Genomic DNA, 20,801 nt, shown 5'->3' on the forward strand with positions numbered 1-20,801 from the left:
TATTCTTATGTATTCTTTCCTCTCCTCTAATCTGTATAACTTCCCTGATTTCTGTTTACTGTTCTCTTGGATAAATGGGTTTGCTCACTATATGAAATGATTGTTTGTATTTGTTTGCATTTGGTGGGAAGGAGCTAAACTGAGGAGAATAAGTGATGCCTTCCCTTTTAGACTGACCAAGGGAAGCAACTTTTATTCTGAAAAGAGAGCATCATAACCCTAGACCACCAATATTTGATATGTGGTAGATGGATATAATTTTCTAGCCCAATGCCCATGTATGAGACAGAAAACTAAAGAAGTGACCTTCTGGCTATAGCCTGCCTCTTACTGCCCACAAAGCTGGAAATCGCAGTCTCCCTCAGAGAAAAGGTGTGCCAGATCCCAGATTTAGCTATCCAGTGCCAAGTGTGGGTCATTGTATTTTGTACACTTTTTTTTTTTAGTGAGGCAATTGGGGTTAAGTGACTTGCCCAAGGTCACACAGCTAGTAAATGTTGTGTCTGAGGCCGGATTTGAACTCAGGTACTCCTGACTTCAGGGCCGGTGCTTTATCCACTGCGCCACCTGGCCGCCCCATTTTGTACACTTTTAAACATTTTTGCAAGGATTTATTATCTCTCATTTCCATCCCCCCCACATTGAACAATTATCAATAAATAAATGGAACCTCATAAATATGCATAGTCCTGGAAAACAAGATCCCACAAGGGCCATATCCCCACATGTCTCATTCTACATTTTAAATCCATTGTCTCTCTGGCGTGTTTGATCTTCAATCCTCTGGACTCCGGCTTTATCCTGGCATTGATCAGAATTCTAAAGTCTTGCAAAGTTATGCAAATTGTTCTCCTGGTTCTGCTCCCTTCACCCTGCATCAATTCATGAAGGTCTTCCCAGTTCCCTTGGAAACCATCCATTTCATCATTTCTTACAGCACAAAAATATTCCATCATCTGCATATACTACAATTTGTTTAACCATTCCCCAATAAGCGGGCACCCTTTTAGTTTCCAATTTTGGGCTACTATGAAAAGAGCTGCTGTATTTTTTTAACATATGGACCTTTTCCTCTTTCTTTAATCACTTTGGGGTATAGGCCTAGCAATAGTATGACTAGATGGGAGGGTGTGCAAATTTTAGTAACTTTCAGGATATTGCTATCCAGAATGGGCCAGCCATTACATATTCCTGTTCTGGCCATCTATATGTTACAAGTTTATGGAAGGTTCTCTATATTTCTCTATATTCATCATTCTTGTTGCTTCTTGTAACACAGTAGTGTTCCACTGGGGGCAGCTAGGTGGCACAATGGATAAAGCACTGACTGTGAAGTTGGGAGGACCTGAGTTCAAACGTGAACTTAGATACTTACCAGCTATATAACCCTGGGCAAGTCACTTAACATACTTCTCTATATTCATCATTCTTGTTGCTTCTTTTTTTCTTTGTGGGGCAATGGGGGTTAAGTGAGTTGCCCAGGGTCACACAGCTAGTAAGTGTCAAGTGTCTGATGCCAGGTTTGAACTCAGGTCCTCCTGAGTCCAGGGCCAGCGCTTTATCCACTGCACCACCTAGCTGCCCCCTTTCTTGTTGCTTCTTATAACCTCAGACACATACTAGCTATGTGACCCTGGGCAAGTCACATAATCCCAATTGCCTTGAACATCCAGGGCCATCTCCAGTCATCTTGATATCTATCTTGCCACTGGACCCAGATGGTTCTGGAGAAGAGAGTGAGGTTGGTGACTTTGCACAGCCCTCCCTCACTTAAATCCAATTCATTGCAAGTCATATCACCTCCCTATGTCAAGGACCTCCTAGAGAATGAAGGACAAAAAACAACAACAAGTATTCCATTACATTCACTTACCAAAATTTGTTTATATGTTCCCCAATTGATAAGCACCTACTTTGTTCATGTTCTTTGCTACCATACTCACCAAAAAAAGTGCTGCTGCAAACCTTTGGGTGATTAGAGGCATGTTCCAGCCAGAACTTAGAGCTCATTTGGTGGCTCCTCTGAATAGGAGAATAGTTTCCCATATCAAGTTCTCTGTATCAGGGCCTGGAGACTAATCACATGAAGGCCATCTTTACTTACATCTTCTGCATCTGGAACTGCTAGGATTGATTCTTTCCCTGAACTACAATACACTGAAGATGATACATGAGTTGCTCAAAGTAATTTTCTTTGCCTTCTAGCATGTTCCTTATTTTGTCCTCAGTCACTCTTTCTTTTGTCATGCAGGCTTCACACTTTCTTGCTGATTCCTAGTTGTCTTTGTCATCGTCGTCACCATCATCATCACTACCACCATCCAGGGTTTTTTACTAATTCGTTCCCAAACCATTCTATTATCAGTGGTTTCCTTGGAAATGTTTGTCCCACTATCTTAGGCAGGAGGCGTAACACCATTACTGCTTCTCTGCTCCTGTATTTCTTGACCCATAATTTAATCTCCCCAATCCTGTTCACAGCATGGTGTAAAGGCTACATAAAATCATCAGTACAGTCAGGAGATACTCACAGCCAGGAGTCCTTGGAGTGGGTCAATTCCTGTGAAACAGTGCCAAGCTTCTGATACCTGCATAACCATGGGAATAACTAAACCCAGTGCTTGATCACGACGTCCCCCTACAATTCAGCATCGTGGATAAATGAGGCACTTTGATGTACTTTATAGAGTATAATAGTTATTTTTCTGCAGCTGGTATAACCTGTAAAAAAACAAACATGTTGGAAAACTTTGTTGTACTATCATAATATGAATTTCCCACCCCTCCAATGGATCTCTGCACTAGTAGAGGGTACACAATTCGGTTTGATTAAACCAGAATTTATGAAGCACCTACTATGTGCCATTCTTGTGCAAGACACATGTATAGACACAAAAACAAAAACAAAACCACCCCTACTCTCAAGAAACCTATCTACTGGGGAGTAAAATAACATGTATGTCTATAAGCAAATTAAAGTACATACAAAAGTATGAAGTTAGTGGGGTGGGATGGGTCACACTACTTCACCAAATATATGGCTGAGGTATGTATCCATTGTCTCAGACGTTATCATTGCTAGGGATTCATCATCCCAAGCTCAGAGAAAGGAGTTATAGTAAACAGTCCTAGGCAAGTCATGTTATAAAGCCAGTGGCCATTTGGTCCTAAAGATATAATTTTCTGAGCAATTACTCCTGCTTCCATAGCATCATAACATTGTCTGTGAAATTACCTAAGTTCTCCTTTATTTTGAAGGGGAAAAGTATCATCTTGTGTTGTCAAACATTGAATCTGATGGATATATCCAATTCTTGACTATCCAAGATTGATATCCTGGATGGTCCCCAAGAACATATCAGCTGAGTTACCTTCCTCTCACATGTGGGGCACCCAGATGAGTTATCCTAAGTTCAAGATACCTTATAGGTCTATGTCCATTCAAAATCATAGCTTGCAAGTCACCACTAATGTTTTTACCCTCTTTATATTCAACCAAAGGAAACAAAATTAGTCCAAAGCAAAGGCATTTATGGAAATAGTATAACAAGAAAAGTCTCAGTAGAACATCTTCCTCATGAATCTAAGGGATACTTTCCCACAAATATATGAAGCAACTGTGGGAAAAACAGATACATCCTGGGATTACGCATGAGGGGAAAAACCATAAGGAATACATATGGCCAGGACACATGTATATTCCTGGAATTCCAACTCCAGGAACCTCTACTGGCTTCCTTCAAAGCCCAGGTGCTACCTCGTACATAAAACCTTTCTTATCTCCACTTCCTCCCCAATAGGTTACTGTTCTGTCCTCCTTCAAATAATCTTGTATTTACTTACATGTGTACATGTTATATTTCCTCTTCCCTCTCTCCCCCAATAAAATATAAGCTCCTTGAGGTCAGGGGCTGTTTCATTTTTGTCTTTTTATCTTCAGCATCTAACAACACCTTCCACATAGGAGACATTTAATAAATGATTGCTGCATTCAATTAAATTTTGAAACTTGGCACCCAGGTCAACTACTCTACTCCTTCTAGAGAGGAAGGCTCTTTCTAGCCAACACTTTGAAAGAAGCCAACAGGCCATTCTGTAGGAGAAAAGAAAGTTTAAGAAGGCTTTCTCCCCACAAAGAAGGGTTTCTTTTCCCCCTAGTTTGGTGACTGGGTGTGTCAGGGCCTCCATCTCTTTTTCAAAGAGAGCCCTAGCAGGGAAAGCATGCAGCTTTACACTAAGAGTTCTCTCGCCCTCCCATGAAGGACAGATAGCACCTCAGCTAAATATTCCACACCAAGCCAGAAGGTGAGAGACTTCAACCATGTGTCCTCAATCAGCAGCAACCCTAGGATCAGCAGATACTAAATAACATGAGACCAACAGGAAACAGGTCAGACAGGAACAAGGAGATGCCGGCACCAGCAGACATTGGCCATCCTCCACACAAACATGTGCCCCAGTGACATGTTTCTCTATGTGAGGACCCCTCCACATGTGTGCTTCCTAAGCAAGACCTAACCAAACATGGTGCCCAAATATCTGCCTCTCCATGTATATTCTGTGTGTATCCAGTCTTCCCATTGATAACGTGTACATCTGTGGGAATGCGTACCCCAGGTTTATGGGGGAAATGTTTTCTCATTATGTTAAATGTCTTTGTTTTGAATTAATTGTGTACTCTTGCTGGTTTGAGAAAAATAAACACATCTGTTGGGGGCCTCACGTGCTGTGATTTTGAGTAAAACTCAAGGAGAGGGTAGTCTTGTCTGGGTGACTGTCTCTGTGAGCTAGGCACTTCAGGTCTAATACTAATATCCAAGGGCAGGAAGGAACATCTTGGGGCTGAGGCAATGAGGGAAGGGTCCCACCAAGCAAGTAGCTGAAATCTTGAGTACTCTGGTCTTCAAGCTGGGTAGCACAAAGAGGAAAGGGGGTCAGTGACAATGTTAAAAAGACTCTCTATCCCTTCCTCCATTTTAGGATGAAGAAAAGTAATACAAGAGTTATTATTTCTATTTTTAGTGGCCCTACTATTGTTGTTAGTCATAATATCTCACATTTCCAGTTCACAAAGAGCTTTCCTCCCAAGCAGCCTGTAGGCATTTAGGTCAAGGTTCATTATCCTCATCATGCTCGTCAATATTAGAAAAACAACATTGATGTCAGCCTAAGTCTTTTGGGAACTGAATTAAAAAGTCCCACATTGCAGATTGTTTTCACACCCGTTGGGGATGTTATTTGGGCACATCTCCTGAATGCTTACAAATCAACTCACATTTAGCAGTATAAATAACCAGGCCCAACTCGTGACTCCAGCGACCCAAGTGTGAGTTATTGGCTTATTATAGATCCAAGCATCTGGAGACAGATTTCTTCAGCAAATCAGATACATGGCCCTGATCTTTGAAAAAAGGGGGGGGGGGACAGAGAATGAGACAGAGAGAGATTATTGAGTTTATCTCTAAGACTAGCTGTTAAACTAAAAGAGGGAAAAATAGGGAAAGAGAATCAAATTCTCTCTCACAGACTATCCTGGTGTCTTGGGGAATGAATATTTGGCAATACAAAAGTTTTCTGAGGTATACATAAAAGTAACTGACATTTATTACTTTAGAGGATGCAAAGCACTTTACATAAACTATTTCATCTAAGCCTCACAACAACTCTGTGAGGCAGCAACTATAGGCATGATTATCTCCATTTTACAGATGAAGAAATTGAAGCAGATAGATTAAATGATTTGATTTTGGTCACATAGCTGGTGCAAATCAGAAACAGGGATTGAGATCAGATCTTCCAGACTTTAAGTCCATTAAACCATGCTGCCTTTTGTAAGTGATAATTATTGGAGTTATAAGTCACAAAGAGAACTTTACTATTCAAGAATCACCTGGGAAAGCAACTAGTTATATGTGACCCAACATAAAGGTGTTGATGTGCTCTATAGATAGGAGATGTATTCCGTGAGACCCGTAATCTGGACGACCTGAGTTCAAATATGGCCTTGAACCCTAATTAGCTGGGTGATCCTGGGAAAGTCACTTGACATTTGTTTGCTTCAGATTCCTCGACTGTAAAATGTGGATAATAATAACACCTACCTTGCAAGGTTGTAGTGAGGATCAAATGAGAGAATGTTTGTAAAAAGCAAACAGCACAGTGTCAGGCACATAGTAGGTGCTATAAAAATGTGTATCCTCTTCCTCTGCTTAATCAAATAAGCAACAGAGACAATTACAAAAGATAAAATAGATGAGAGCAGGGGAGTGATTGAATGGGAAATATGTTTATTTATTTATTTGGGGGGGGCAGGGCAATTGGGGTTAAGTGACTTGCCCAGGGTCACACAGCTAGTAAGTGTTAAGTGTCTGAGGCCGAATTTGAACTCAGGTCCTCCTGATTCCAGGGCTGGTGCTCTATCCACTGTGCCACCTAGCTGTCCTGGGAAATATGTTTATATCAAACGTGTCAGAGAAGAATTTTGTATCCAGGCCAAATTCTTGTATATATGTGTGTGATATCAAATTCTTATATATATATGTGTGTGTATGTATGTGTGTGTGAGCATATATATGAAACAATAACATAACTAAGTTGTCAAAGAACATGAACAGTCAACAAAGGAAGAATTGCAAACTATCAATGCAAAGATCAAATGCAACTATCATATGAAAGAATGCTCCAAATCACTAATAATAAGAAAATTGAAAATCAAAACAACCCCGTTTTTACCCTCACACTCAATGAATGGGCAAAGATGACAAAAGATGAGAGCAGTTAATGTTGGAGGAGTTGGGAGAAGATAGATACACTAATGCATTGTTGGTGGAGCTGTGAATCTATGAATCATTTTGAAAAGCAGTTTGAAATTATGCAAATAAAGTGACTAAAATGTCAAAAAACCCTTTTACCCAGAGATTCTTATACCTCAAAAAGATCATTGAAAAAAAGACGTATTTATAGAAGCACTTTTTGTTTTGGTAAAGAACTGGAAACAAAGAAGATGTCCTTCAATTGAGGAATAACTAAAGAAACTCCTGACAAACTGTGGTACATGAATATAACGAAACATTGTTGTGCTATAAGAAATGATGAATATTGAGAAGCATAAAAAGAGTCCCATGAACTGATGAGGTAAACAGAGACAAGAAAATAATATACACAATTACTTTGTTCAGTCGTGTTTTTTTTTTTCAGTCACATCCAACTCTTCATGACCCCATTTGGGGTTTTCTTGACAAAGATACTGGAGCAGTTTGCCATTTCCTTCTCCAGTTCATTTGACAGATGGGGAAACTGAGGCAAGCAGGGTGAAGTGACTTGTCCAGGGTCACACAGCTAGTGTCTGAGGCCAGATTTGAACTCGGGAAGAGGAGCCTTCCTGACTCCAGGCTGGGCGCTCTATCAGCTGTGCCATCCCACATAAACAATGACTACAACAGTTTAACTGGAAAAACAACCACAAAACAATCAAAAGTGAATGTTGCAAAAATTACAACAAACAATCATGGCCCCCAAAGAGCATCATAAGAAGACACTTTCCCCCTGCTTCTTTACAGAGGTGTGAGATGTTTCATTTTTTTTATTTTAGATTTTGTCATCATATTGATTGTTTTTGCTGATTTTTCCCCCTTCTTCCTTTTTTTTCACATGCATTCTTTGTTTTATGGGATGGCTGTCTAAGAAGGGGGAGGGGAAGAAATGGGGGCAAAATTTTTCTTTTTACATTAAAAGAAAAAATATCAACAGAAATTTGTTTGTTCGTTTGTTTTTGTTTGTTTGTTTGTTTTGTTTGTTTTTTGGGGTTTTTTTTTTGTTTTTTTTTAGTGAGGCAATTGGGGTTAAGTGACTTGCCCAGGGTCACACAGCTAGTACATGTTAAGTGTCTGAGGCCAGATTTGAACTCAGGTACTCCTGACTCCAAGGCCAGTGCTCTATCCACTGTGCCATCTAGCTGCCCCTGTTTGTTTGTTTTTAATCCAATCTTGTTATACTGAATGACCACTGGGTATGGTGTCAAAAGACCTATCTGAATCTTGGCTCTGCCAACTACTATGTCTATAACTCTGAGCGAGTCATTTCATTTCCTGGAACCTCAGTTCCCACACTTGTCAATTATACTTAGATTACCTACCTCATATAGTCATTATTAGGAAAGCATTTGTATACTTCATAACATTACAGACAATGGATTCCTCTATCATTATTATTGTTTTTATGACTCTAATGTGGCTAGAGCTACTTATTAAAATAATGTCATTGTTGTGGTTGTGGCTGTTGTTAGACCTGTGATTTCATTGATATAGGGGGTCTCCTGGTAAGGAGTAAATAGGTTGGCCCCTTCTCTACAACTAGTCTTAGAATTTCCCTGGGCCTGAAGAGGTTTAGAGCTGGAACTTGCACTCAAGCCTTTAGAGGATCATGGTATGCTAGATTTAGAATTGGAAGGAACCTCAGACAGGGAAACTGAGTCAAGGAGAGATTTTTTTTTTAAGTGATCTGCCCAGGATCACAAAACTGTTAAGTGTGGGCTGGATTTGAACCTGGGTCTTCCTAACTTTAAGACCAGATTTCCATTCATTATGTCACAGCACTTCATCATCATCATTATAAAAATTACCAGAGAAAAAGACTATACAGAGCAGATGGAACTATCCCTCACAGGTCCCAAGATGAGGCCGTGTAACGCCAGGATGAAGTCATGAATAATGCTGGCAGTCTGAGCCTTCTGAGGTTTAATGAGAATTGTAACCATTTGTCACTATGGACACAGGCTGGAAAACTAACCTCATGTGTGACATAATGGCACAGCGTTTTCTTGTTACACAGTCAGGTCTGGTGTTCTCAGGGCTAGTCTAAGGGTAGAGCTGCCAACCAGCTTGCTCGGGCCTAGCTTGGCTGGCATGTGACTTGCCTGCCCCACTGTTTATCACAGAAGCCAAGGTCGCTTTTATTGATGAACGTCATGTTATGGCTGTGTGGGGCTCTTTCAGTTTTGATTTTGGTAATCCTAAGTGAGGGTGGGAGGGAAGCTCTCCCACAGCCTAAATTGTGCCCAGTGCCCAAATACAGGCCCATTAGGCTGCCTCTCACCTGGCAATGTAATCAACCGCCTGCCAGTTTTCCTCTCACTGACCCAAGACTACAAGTTCCCAGGACCTTCCATCCACTCCCCCCAACTTTGTGGCCTCAGCATCAGGCCTGGTGCCTACACCCCAGGCCAAATTGGAGAGCTAAGCTGGGTGCAGATGAGCCTGGCTCTCACTTATTTCAATCTGTTTCTCTCCTGGATTTTCCCGAAGGGGAAAAATAGAAAAGGAAAAAAAGCCTCTGTTATATTGCTCCCCCTTCTGACAGCTACAGGGTTGCTGAAGGTCACAGGCATACCCCATCCCACAGTACTCTGTCTTGACTCTGATGTTTTGTGTGAGATTTGTGTGTTTGTGAGTTTTATTATTCAAAATTATCTCAAGGAATCCCCATTCAGGAGAAGACAGGGTGAGACTAAAGCATCTACTTTTTTTACAATCAGAGCTGAAAGAGATATTAGAATTTAGTTCAAGCCCCTGATTTCACAGAAGGGAGAAACTGAGGCCTAGAGAGGTTAAGTGGCTTGCCCCTGGTCACCTGGGTGGGCAGAGCTAGGACACAAAACCAGGATTTCTAGCTCCAGATCCCATACGTTGCATCCACAAGCTATTTGTGGAGAGAAAGAATGCTTCTCTACCTGATTTCTTTTTTTTTTCTTTCTTTTTTTTTTTTTTAGTGAGGCAATTGGGGTTAAGTGACTTGCCCAGGGTCACACAGCTAGTAAGTGTTAAGTGTCTGAGGCTGGATTTGAACTCAGGTACTCCTGACTCCAAGGCCAGTGCTCTATCCACTGCGCCACCTAGCTGCCCCTCTACCTAATTTCTAAAGGCAATTTCTCACCTTGTTTTCCCAAAGTCCAGACAGGAGATGATGGGAGTAGGGAGAGGGGAGCCCCAAAAGTATTTTTCAGTGTCAATCACAGGATTTAACTAAAAGAGATCTTGGAGATCATCAAATATAATCCTCTCATTTTACAGATATAGACAGAACAAGTGTCAAGGGTAGCTACTAGTCTTCGACAAATGGATTTCTACTCCCTACATTGACCAGGAAACCCAAGGTCCAGAGTCAAGAGGGACTAGACAATGGTCACACAGGTAGAAAGGAGCAGAATTAAAACCAGCTGCTTTTCTAACATTATAGAATGGCTTCCAGGCTCAAGGGGCTGGGGCACTGCACCCACTCCCTATCCTTATGGGGCCTCTCTGCTTTGGATCCAGTTGCACAGTCCAGAATGGATTCAGTCCTAAAGGATCCTAAACTCTAATGCACCCCCCATTTTTCATATTCTTCAGCTTATTAAATGCCCATCCTGGTGCCACAGGGACAAATTATTTAATATGTCTAGCCCCACCCCCAAAGTGGGGAGTAAAAAATATGAACCAGGTATGGGGCAGGTATTGTCTACACTCAAAAGAAATACTAGGGGCAGCTAGATGGCGCAGTGGATAGAGCACCAGCCCTGGAATCAGGAGTACCTGAGTTCAAATCTGGCCTCAGACACTTAACACTTACTAGCTGTGTGACCCTGGGCAAGTCACTTAACCCCAATTGCCTCACCAAAAAAAAGAAAGAAAGAAAGAAAGAAAGAAAGAAAGAAAGAAAGAAAGAAAGAAAGAAAGAAAGAAAGAAAGAAAGAAAGAAAGAAAGAAAGAAAGAAAGAAAGAAAGAAAGAAAGAAAGAAAGAAATATACTAATAAAATAAAAAAGAAATAAAAAGAAATACTAATGGACTCAAAAGACTATGTTGTGTCAGTGCAATTTAAAAGAGGATTTAGCAACACAATTTATAAATTCTATCATGTTCTTTCAAATGATGATGATTAAGACTTATCAGAACATGAAGTACCATGTGGTGTTGTTGACTGAATAGTTTACACTTCACCTCAGTTCTGCCCTAAAGTAACAAGTCTGACTGACCCAGTCACTGCCTCGAGTCAGGCCTATGGTTTCTAACACCTCCAGAATCAAATTGAAAAATCCTGTGTTCCGCCCTCCAAAGGCTTCATCATCTGACCCTCTGCTACCTTTCCAGTCTTCTCACACCTTTGTGATCCAGCAACATGGCCTGGCAGCTCTTCACATAAGACACCCCATCTCCTGACTACGTGCATGTTCATTGGCCATCTCCCATGCTTGGATTTCTCTCCCTCTTCATCTATGCCTCCTGGCTTCCCTGGCTTCCTTTTAGGCTCAGCTAAAATCCTGCCTTCTACAAAAAGCCTTTCCCAATCCCCTTTAATTCCAGGGCCTTCATTCTATTGCTTTATCCTCTATGTCTTTTTTTTTTTTTAGGGCAATGAGGGTTAAGTGACTTGCCCAGGGTCACACAGTATCAAGTGTCTGAGGTCAGATTTGAACTCAGGTCCTCCTGAGTCCAGGGCTGGTGCTTTATTCACTGGGTCACCTAGTTGCCCCCCTCTATGTCTTGTTTGTAAATAGTTCTTTGCATGTCTTTTCCACCATTAGGTTGTGAATTATTCAAGAACAGGGACTGTCTTTTGCCTTTCTTTGTATCGCTATTGCTTAGCACAGTGCCTGGAGCATAGTAGGTGCTTAATAATTGCTAGTTGGACTGACTGCACTAAGCAAACAACTCCTGGTTCATCTGTTAAAAGGGACAGGGTTCAGCCCCTATCTTGGTAGTCATCTTCTTCAAGAGCACTGAAGTAGTAGCTGAGTGCTCCTCCCCTGTTAGCTTTGACCAAAAAGCACTGCTAACCTCTGGACTTCTGGACTCACAAGGTTACCTCAGAGCTTGGATATGTCCATGCCGAGATACTTGTTCACCTAGGTTCAGGAAAGAAGAAACACAGAGGGGCAGCTAGGTGGTACAATAGATAGAACACCAGCCCTGGAGTCAGGAAGACCTGAGTTCAAATCCCCTCTCAGACACTTGACACGTACTAGCTATGTGACCTGGGGCAAGTCACTTAACCCCAATTGCCTCACCCCCCCCAAAAAAAAAAGAAGAAAAACACAGAAAAGGCAGCCACAAACTCAGTTCCAGATTTGTCCAGGTAGTATTTTTACTTGAGATGCTACGAACATGTGGCTGTATAGAGGCCAGGGAAAACTGTCCCTTCCTAACCCCTCATAGGAAGTCGCTCAAAAAAGTCCTTCCTCAATTCTCAGCTGGAAGGAAAGAGAGCACTAAGGGTGGGAACACTCCCTTTTAAACCTCCAAGGAGACCTGGACTCCCCTGGCTCAGCAGCCAATGAGGGGACTCCATCATGTGCAAGACCTTCATCAGGGGGTCACATATGGACAGCAATCCAAAGCTCTCATGTGATTGACCAGGAGCTCATAGCTCTACCCATGTTCCCAGAGATAGCTCTATATGTTTCTGTCGTTGTTGTCCTGTAGTTTTCAGTCATGTCTGACTCTTCGTGACCCCATTTGGGGTTTTCTTGCAGAGATACTGATTGCCATTTCCTTCTCCAGCTTATTCAACAGATGAGGAAACTCAAGTGACTTTCCCAGGGTCACACAGTTAGTAAGTGTCTGAGGCCAGACTTGAACTCAGGAAGATGAGTTTTCTTAATTCAAAGCCCAGCATTCTATCCACTGTGCCACCTTGCTGCCCCATACTATACTCTTGCTCAACTTTGATGAGAAGTCCAGTCCTCCCTTTGTTCTGAGGTGAAAATGAAGAGAAAGGCAGTGAACAGGGCTACCTCCTCTTACCTCTAATGATTGCCTTTTATATCAAATATTCCAGCTGGGCTCCCTCCTTAATCCCTTAATTATTAGTACCCAGCTCCTGGATTGAATTTTGGCTACTGGGGAGCTACAGATTAATTACACTTAATCAGCCTTCTCCTTCACTCTATCTCGCCACAAGGGGGAGCCCCAGCATTAGACACTGATGACAGGCCGTCTGGTCCCACCAGCATGAAGCTGTCATGGGTTCATAATGTTGTTCAACAAATCTCTCCTCTGTTGAAAGCCCCCTTCAGATAATTGTCCTTAAAAGTTAAAAAAAATTCAAAAGCACAGATGAAGCAATAGAATTAGAATCAGAAGGCACTTCGTAGGCCACCTAGTCCAATCCTCTTCTTTTTACAGATGGGGACTCAGGACCATCTTCCCAAGGTTATACAGCCCATAAATAGCAGAGCCAGGGTTCAAATTCACCACTTTTAACTCCAAACCTAGAGCTTTTTCTACTCTACCAGAGTCCCTAGGGTGGTCCGCTTCTTTGATAGGAAGCTGTAGTCAGAGGCAGCACAGAAAGAACCCTGGATCTGAAGTCAGAAGACCTAGATTCAGGTCCTGTCACTTGATAGCTGTGAGATCTACAACAAATCTCTTCCCTTTCTTGAGCCTTAGTTGCCCTATCTGTAAAAGGGAGGTGTTGGTCTAGATCTGATCTAACTCAGCAAAATTCAATTCAATTCAATGCTGGCTCACATGCCATTTGGGGTCCTTTTCAACTCTGAAACTATCATTTGAACTGTTTTTGCATGAAATGATAGAGTAGGATTTGGTGCCGCAGGAGAAAGAGCTTAGATTTAGAATGAGATGACCCGGGTCCTGGCTCTACCACTTACTACCCTATCCATGTGACCAATGGCAAATCACTTTACCTCTCTGGGATTTGGTTTTCCTCATCGATTAAGTGAGGAGGTTAGGCTACATCATTTCAAAGTCCTCTCCTAGCTCCACAATCCTGTCATCCCTCCAAGGGCCTCTTTCAACACCGAGGCCCTATGATTCTGCTGTAGAAAATGAGGGACACCTACCATGCCTTTCTTCCTGAGAGCTTAAAAACAGTGAAGAACCCAGGGTTTCCCCCATCATTCCCGAGGAAAGGGTCTAGGATTACCTTTCAAACTCCTGCTTAGAGAATATGTCATTAAAGTGCAAACCTATTACTGCTCCTATGAAAAAACAACAGAGTTTGTGCCCACCAGAGAGGGGTCAGGACTATCATTTTCATCTATTAAGGCAGAGCATTCTCATTGAAGCCATGAGCTCAGTGACAGAAAACTACCGTTTCCCTCCTCATACCCATACTTAGATTTCTCATTTCCCAGATAAGGTATTTTTGAGGGTGGTAGAGGAAAGAGCGCAGTGAGTAGTCGTCCCCTTAATAATAATAACTCGAATTGCTCATAGGCTGTTTTATAACCAGTGTCCTTTAACATTCTTGCATGTGGGGCAATGGAAAGTCCACTAAATTTGGAGTCAGTAGACCTGGTTTTGAATGACTGCTACTTGTTACTTTCTCTGTACCTCTGTCTCTTCGTCTATAAAATGGGGAAGAAGGACTTGGTGATCTCTCATGTCCTCCACTCTAAAGCTATAATCTCACAATAAGCCTGAGAGGTAGATTAATTATAGTGTTATTACCTCCATTTTCCAGAAGAGGAAACTGAAGCTTAGAGAGATAGGAATAAGGACTTGATCTGTGATTTCATTATTATAAAGAAATCCCCTCTACTCATGGCAGTGGGCACTTTGCTTGACAATGTATAGTCAGAGAGTCACCTAGAACGCTGAGTGGTTAAGTGACTTAAGTGTCCAGGGGCACACAGCCAGGGGGTGCCAGAGGCAGGATTTGAACCCAGACCTTCCTGGTGAGCTCTATCCACTACACCATGCTTCTTCTTAGTAAAATTATCTGTAACTAAGGAAAATAACTGCAGTCTTCTCCCTCTTTTCCAGAACAATACTGGAGTTCTTTGGTCTTAGTCAGTGTAATAGTGTTTAAAAATAAGGCAAGATAGACTCTTTCGTTTGGCAGAATGCATAAGATAGTTGGCGTTTCTGAATACTTTAAAGTTTACAGAGCCCTTTCCTTGCAATAATCTTGAGAAGGAGGTGATACGCGTGTCATTTTCCTCATTTCACAGTGAGGAAGGTGGCACTCAGGGAGAAGTGATTCGCCTGAGGACGTGCAGCAGGTGCCTGGCACAGCTGGGGAATGGAATCCGAGTGTCTGACTCCCAGCCCGGGGTCTTTTTCACTTTGCCACGTCAATGGAGGCAAGGGATGTGAAAGAATTGTGGGGGGAAAAAGGAATGGAGCTTAGTCTGGGTCAGATGAGGAATGGAATAAATAGGATGAAAGTTCCTATTGTCTCCAAATGTATATATCAGAGCTGTAATTACGAATCTTTCTTAGTGATGAAAACTAATTGGCAGCAGCACAAATGCCCATGAATCAGGAGGCATGAATCTCTCCTGGAGAACCAAATAATTGCTGGAGACTCTTGTTTTAGATGCTCTTCGCTTTTGTGACACATGCTCTTTTAAACTCATAGAAACCCCTGTGAAGGCAAATGAGCTCATTTGCGTGGAGTGCTTGGAGCGCCTCTAAAGGAAGGCCTGCAGAGCTCAAAGGTAGGACTATTAGCAGCATCATTATTATGACAAGAATTTCCTCACTGATGATGGTGTGGGAACGTTGCCATAGAAACAAAATGTTATTAGTAACTCATCCTTTTAAGGTTACTGGGGGGTTGGCATCTCCTAACCAGCTTCTACTCTGAGTCTTCTTACTCCTGTTTAAGACATGGGCAAGGACTAGGTACATTATGTGCTCCATCCTTCCTTCCATCCTTTCTTCCATCTTTTCTTTTATCCTTCCTTCCTTGTTTTCTTCTTTCTTTCCTTCCTTCTATTCTTCCTTTCATTCTTTCTTCCTCCTATCCTTCCTTCCCTTCTTTCTTCCTTTTACCCTTCCTCCCATCTTTCCTTCCTTCCTTCTTTTTCCCTATATCCCTTTCTCTTTTCCCTCTAGCCTACCTTTCTATTCTCTTTCTTTCCTTACTTTTTCCTTCCATCTTTCCCTTTTTTCTTTCCTTCCTTTCCCCTTCCATCCTTCCTTTTTGCTTCCTTCCTTTCTTCCTTTTTTCTTCTTTCCTTCCTTCCTCCTATTCTTCCTTCCCTTCCTTCTTTTTTCCTTTCACCCTTCCTTCCTTCTTTCCTTCCTTCTTTTCCCTACCTCTTTTCCTCTTTTCCCTCTAGCCTCCCTTTCCTTTATCTTTCTTTCCTTCCTTTTTCCTTCCATTATTCCCTTTTTCTTTCCTTCCTTTCCCCTTCCATCCTCCCTTTTTGCTTCCTTCCTTTCTTCCTTCTTTCCTTCCTTCCATCCCTTTCATTCTTCCTTCCCTTCTTTCTTCCTTTTATCCTTCCTTCTATCTTTCCTTCCTTCCTTCTTTTTCCCTACCTTCCTTACTCTTTTCCCTCTAGCCTTCCTTTCCATTCTCTTTCTTTCCTTCCTTTTCACTTCCTTCCCTCCTTTTTTCCTTCTTTCCTTTCTTCCTTCTTTTGACAAACAAGCATTAGCTTCCTACTCTACATAGCATACTATGCTCAGGGCTGGAAGATATCCAGAGATAAAGAAGTCCTAGTTCTTGCCCTCAGGTAGCCTCAAATAACAGAGGGAGCATGATATAGTGAAAAGAACACTGGATTCAGAGTCATAGCACATGGGTTTAAAACCTAACTCTGCTCTTTACTACCATGAGAACAGTTTGAGAACAACAGCCATGGAGGCAACTGAAGCAAGTGCCACGGAGTGCTTAGAACTCAGCCAAGGCATTGAAGACACCAAGGTCATCCATTGTATCCCAGGTCATCACCAGAGGTCCTGACTTTTGTCCTGCCACTGGACTTCAATGCCTTAGAAAGAGAGAGGGCAACTCTGCTTCACTTAACTCTAAATCATGACATCACACATGATGTCATTGGTCCTCCTCAAAAATGAAAGACAAACAACTATGTAACCTTGTGCCTGCTCCTCTCTTGGCTTCTGTTTCTAAAGTTGGAGGGCTCTTTCTCCTCTAGATGCTATGAACTATATAATGATAACTAGCTCATGCTTCTGTAGCATATCATAGTTTATTTTCCTTACCACCCTGCTGTCAGGTAGGTAGTACAAATATTATCGCCTTTCTATAGATGAGAAAAAAGGTTCAGAGAGCTCTTTAAGGGACTTGTCCAAGATCACAATGCTAATAAGCAGCAAACTGGTACTTTCCACTACTACGATGTGTTCCAGTCTAAAGGACAAGAGATAAAATGTCCTGGGATGGATGACACATACTAGGCAATGACAAATGCCTGAAGAGAATTGTAAAGTCATAAGAGATCAGATGAGGGAAATTATTTTAACCAAGTTGCTGTACTCACCATTTCCTGAACAAGCCCAGTATTTTTTGTCTCCATGTCCTATTCATCTTTGTGTCTCCCCCATAGCCTAGCACATTGCTCTGTAGTAGGAACTTAATAAATGTTCATTAAAATTAATTTGTTACGGTGGGACTTCCTCCTACTTATCTCTATTTTGTTCAAATACCTCCCCAGCTCCATTAAATTCATTCATTTATTCAGCAAATATTTCACGAGTACCTCCTAAGAGCCTGTCCATGTGTCAGATGCTGTAAAGTATGCAAAAATGATTTAGACACAGCCTATGCCCTCAAAAAGCTTAAAGTCCAGTAGGGGATGCAAGACACATACAAGGAAGTATCACACAAGGCAGAATAATGTGACAAACAATGTAGGAACAAAAGGCTAGGGAAATTGAGGGGAAAGATCACTTCTTATTGGAGATAGAAGAGAAGTTTCACAAAGAAGGAAATATTTGAGTTGAACCTTGGAATCATAAGTAGGAATTAGGCCTATGGGACCTTCAAGAGGAAAAGCACTCAAGGAGAAGGAAAACATGGGGTGTTTTCAGAGTCTAACATTGGCCTAAAGGGCCACTTATTTGGGATTCTTGGGGCAATGGATTACTCAATGCCCTGAGCTGGTGTGAGAGGCAGGCCACAGTCTGCAAGAAAGGGATAAGAGGGAGATCTGCTCTCTTTGATCTCTTTAGTGTCTCATGGCTTCCAGCTTCAAACGGCTCTTCAGGTCGATGAAGGGCGGTCTCTGGGAAAGAGATGACATCTAGAACTTGGATCACGTCCCTATTCCCAGCTTGTTACACTAGAGGTTTCAGAGAATTTCCCTTATGGTGAGATATGGGACTCTCTTGGTTGGGTTGGATTATCTCACTCCCAGAGGGAGAGCTCGTTTACTCTGTGTATTGTCTGGTATGTATTCTCATATGTACACTTGGTACAACTTCTGTTTTGCTATTGACTGGAGTAAATGGGTTTCTTTGCTGTTTGCTATGTGTGTTCACCGTGGAACTGGTATTTAGAGAATCAAGGAAGGAGAGTCAAATCTTGGATTTAAAGCTCGAGGGCCCTACTTTCCCATTCATGAATAGCAATCAGGAGTTTAGCTTAAACCTTAAAATTATATCCCTTAAACTAATCATATTTAAGGGAGCACATAGATACAATTCTAGCCCAGTGACCCCTCTCTCTGAGGAGAGCAGAATGGCCAGCCTCTGGCCCCAAATGGCTCCTGCTTCCCTCCTGGCAGGAGGGACACTTTTCTGTATCCCTCAGATTCCTTAACTCTAAAATGAAGGAGTTAGATTGGATGAACTCTAAGGTTCCTTCCAGCTATAAAATCCTGTGATTTCATCTAGAATGAAAGTTGATTAAAAAAGGGTCAAGTAAAGGGCTTTGATAAAATCCACATTTAGAACAGAGGCCTATGGACTTCCAATAGGTCTTCAGATTTCAGAGAGTCCCTCAATTTGTATGGGAAGGAAAATGGCATTTTGATTTCAATGTAATTGTTTTCATTCTTTTATTGCATTTAAAAACATGATTCTGAGAAAGGGCTCCTTGTCCAGGTCAAAGGGCTCCTTGGCTCAGACATGATCAGGAATTTCTAATTTGGAGTAAAGGAGGAAAAGGAACCAGAAGAAAAAAAGAAACAAATAAGCCAGGCATCCCCTGAGATGAAGAAGCTCCTGGAGATGGGAAAAGGGATGAAGGAGGGGAGGGAGGTAACATCAGATGCTGCAGAGAGAACAAGGGGAATGAAACACTGAAATATAGGAATTATCCCTTTCCTCACCTACAGCTTCTGGACCCAAGTCTCTGAGATAGGGTCGTAAATAGGAGCAGAACATAAAAACCTTAGTATGGTGTACCTTTGCATCTAGGACCTTGCCTTTGTGTTCCTTGAGAGCAGGACATTTTTTTGGCCTTTCTTTGTATTCTCAGCATTTAGAACAGTGCCTGGCAAATAGTGAGTACTTAATTAATGCTTGTCGACTGATTGACTTCAAATATATTGATTATTAGAGTGGTTTTATAGGATTTGGAGTTGGGGAGAACTTAGGAATCATCTAAGCGAGGCCCCTCGTTTTACAGATGAGAACACAGAGACTCAGAGAGATGAAAGCGCCAAGATTGAAACCGAGATCTTCTGACTTGAAATTTAGTATACTTGCAACTACCTTATAATTCAAATATTTTGTCGAAAGTCAGAATCCAAAGTTGCGCTCCTCTTGGACAGTTGTAGGGGCAGCTAGATGGCACAGTGGATAGAGAGCCAGGCCTGGAGTCAGGAAGCTTCATCTTTGTGAGTTCAAATATGGACTCAGACATTAGTCAGTTTCCAAAAAGTAAATAGGGCAGCTAGGTGGTGCAGTGGATAGAGTGTGGGGCCTGGAGCCAGGAAGATCTGAGTTGAAATCAGGTCTCAGATGCTTACCAGATGTGTGGTAAGTCACTTTACCCTGTTTGCCTCAGTTTCTTCATCGGTAACATGAGCTGGAGAAGGAAATGGCAATCCACTCTAGTATCTTTTCCAAGAAAACCCCAGAGTCATGAACAGAATGAAATGACTGAACAACCTTAAAATGGTTTATAAATGATAGGTATTATAGTTATTATTAATCTTCCATTTGCAGTTCTCCTTGGTTTCATTCCCCCCTGCTGTCCTTATTGAACTGTTTATGGATGGAATTTTAGCTCTGAAACTGAGCCAACATATATGTTTTTAACCACTAGATACAATGAGAAATATTGTTACCTATGTTGCTATCCCTTTGATTAAGCTGTATGGATTAGTATACTCAGCCTGGCATCAGGCAAAACTGGTTTTGAATCCTGCTTCTGATATTTTCTGTCTGTGTAACCACGAGCAAGTCACTTAACCTAACTGTGCCTGTTTCCTCCTTTGTAAAACAGGGCTAAAAATACCTGTCATACCCACCTCACTGGGTTGTTGTGTGGCTCAAGAGAGATAATGTATACGAAGTGCTTTGCAAAATCTAACACACCATATAAATGCCAGTTTTTATTCTTTCCCTGGGACTCTATTTATGAACAAAGCTTCCATTTTCCGTGAACTGAAGTTAAAGGGGTGGCAGCATGATGGAATGAGTGCTCATCTGGGACTGAGGAGACCTGCCTTCTGCTCCTGGCTCTGCCACTACCTCCATGTGTGGTCTTGGGCAAATCTCTTCCCTCTCCCCTGAGCCTCAGTTTCTTCCTCTGTAAAATAATTAGATAATTTCTTTGGTCTCTCCCAGTTCTAACATTCCTTGTTCTTAGGTCCTTTCTAGTTCTAACATTTTAATGTCTGTGTTCTCTTCCAATGAAAAGGTAACATGGTATTGTGAATAGAATGCCTTGGAGTTAAGAAGACCTGGTTCAAATCCTGCCTCTTACACTTACTAATTGTGTGATGATAGGCAAGTCACTTAAGCCTGAGTCTCAGTTTCCTCATCTGTAAGAATGAAGGGATTAGACCAGATGTTCTCTAAGGTTCCTTACAGTTCTAAAAACCATAATTCTATTATCTACAGTAACAATAGAATTCTCAATATCTTTAGATTTCTACAA

The sequence above is a fragment of the Dromiciops gliroides genome, chromosome 2 (genome assembly GCF_019393635.1).
Source record: "Dromiciops gliroides isolate mDroGli1 chromosome 2, mDroGli1.pri, whole genome shotgun sequence".
NCBI classification, from domain to species: domain Eukaryota; kingdom Metazoa; phylum Chordata; class Mammalia; order Microbiotheria; family Microbiotheriidae; genus Dromiciops; species Dromiciops gliroides.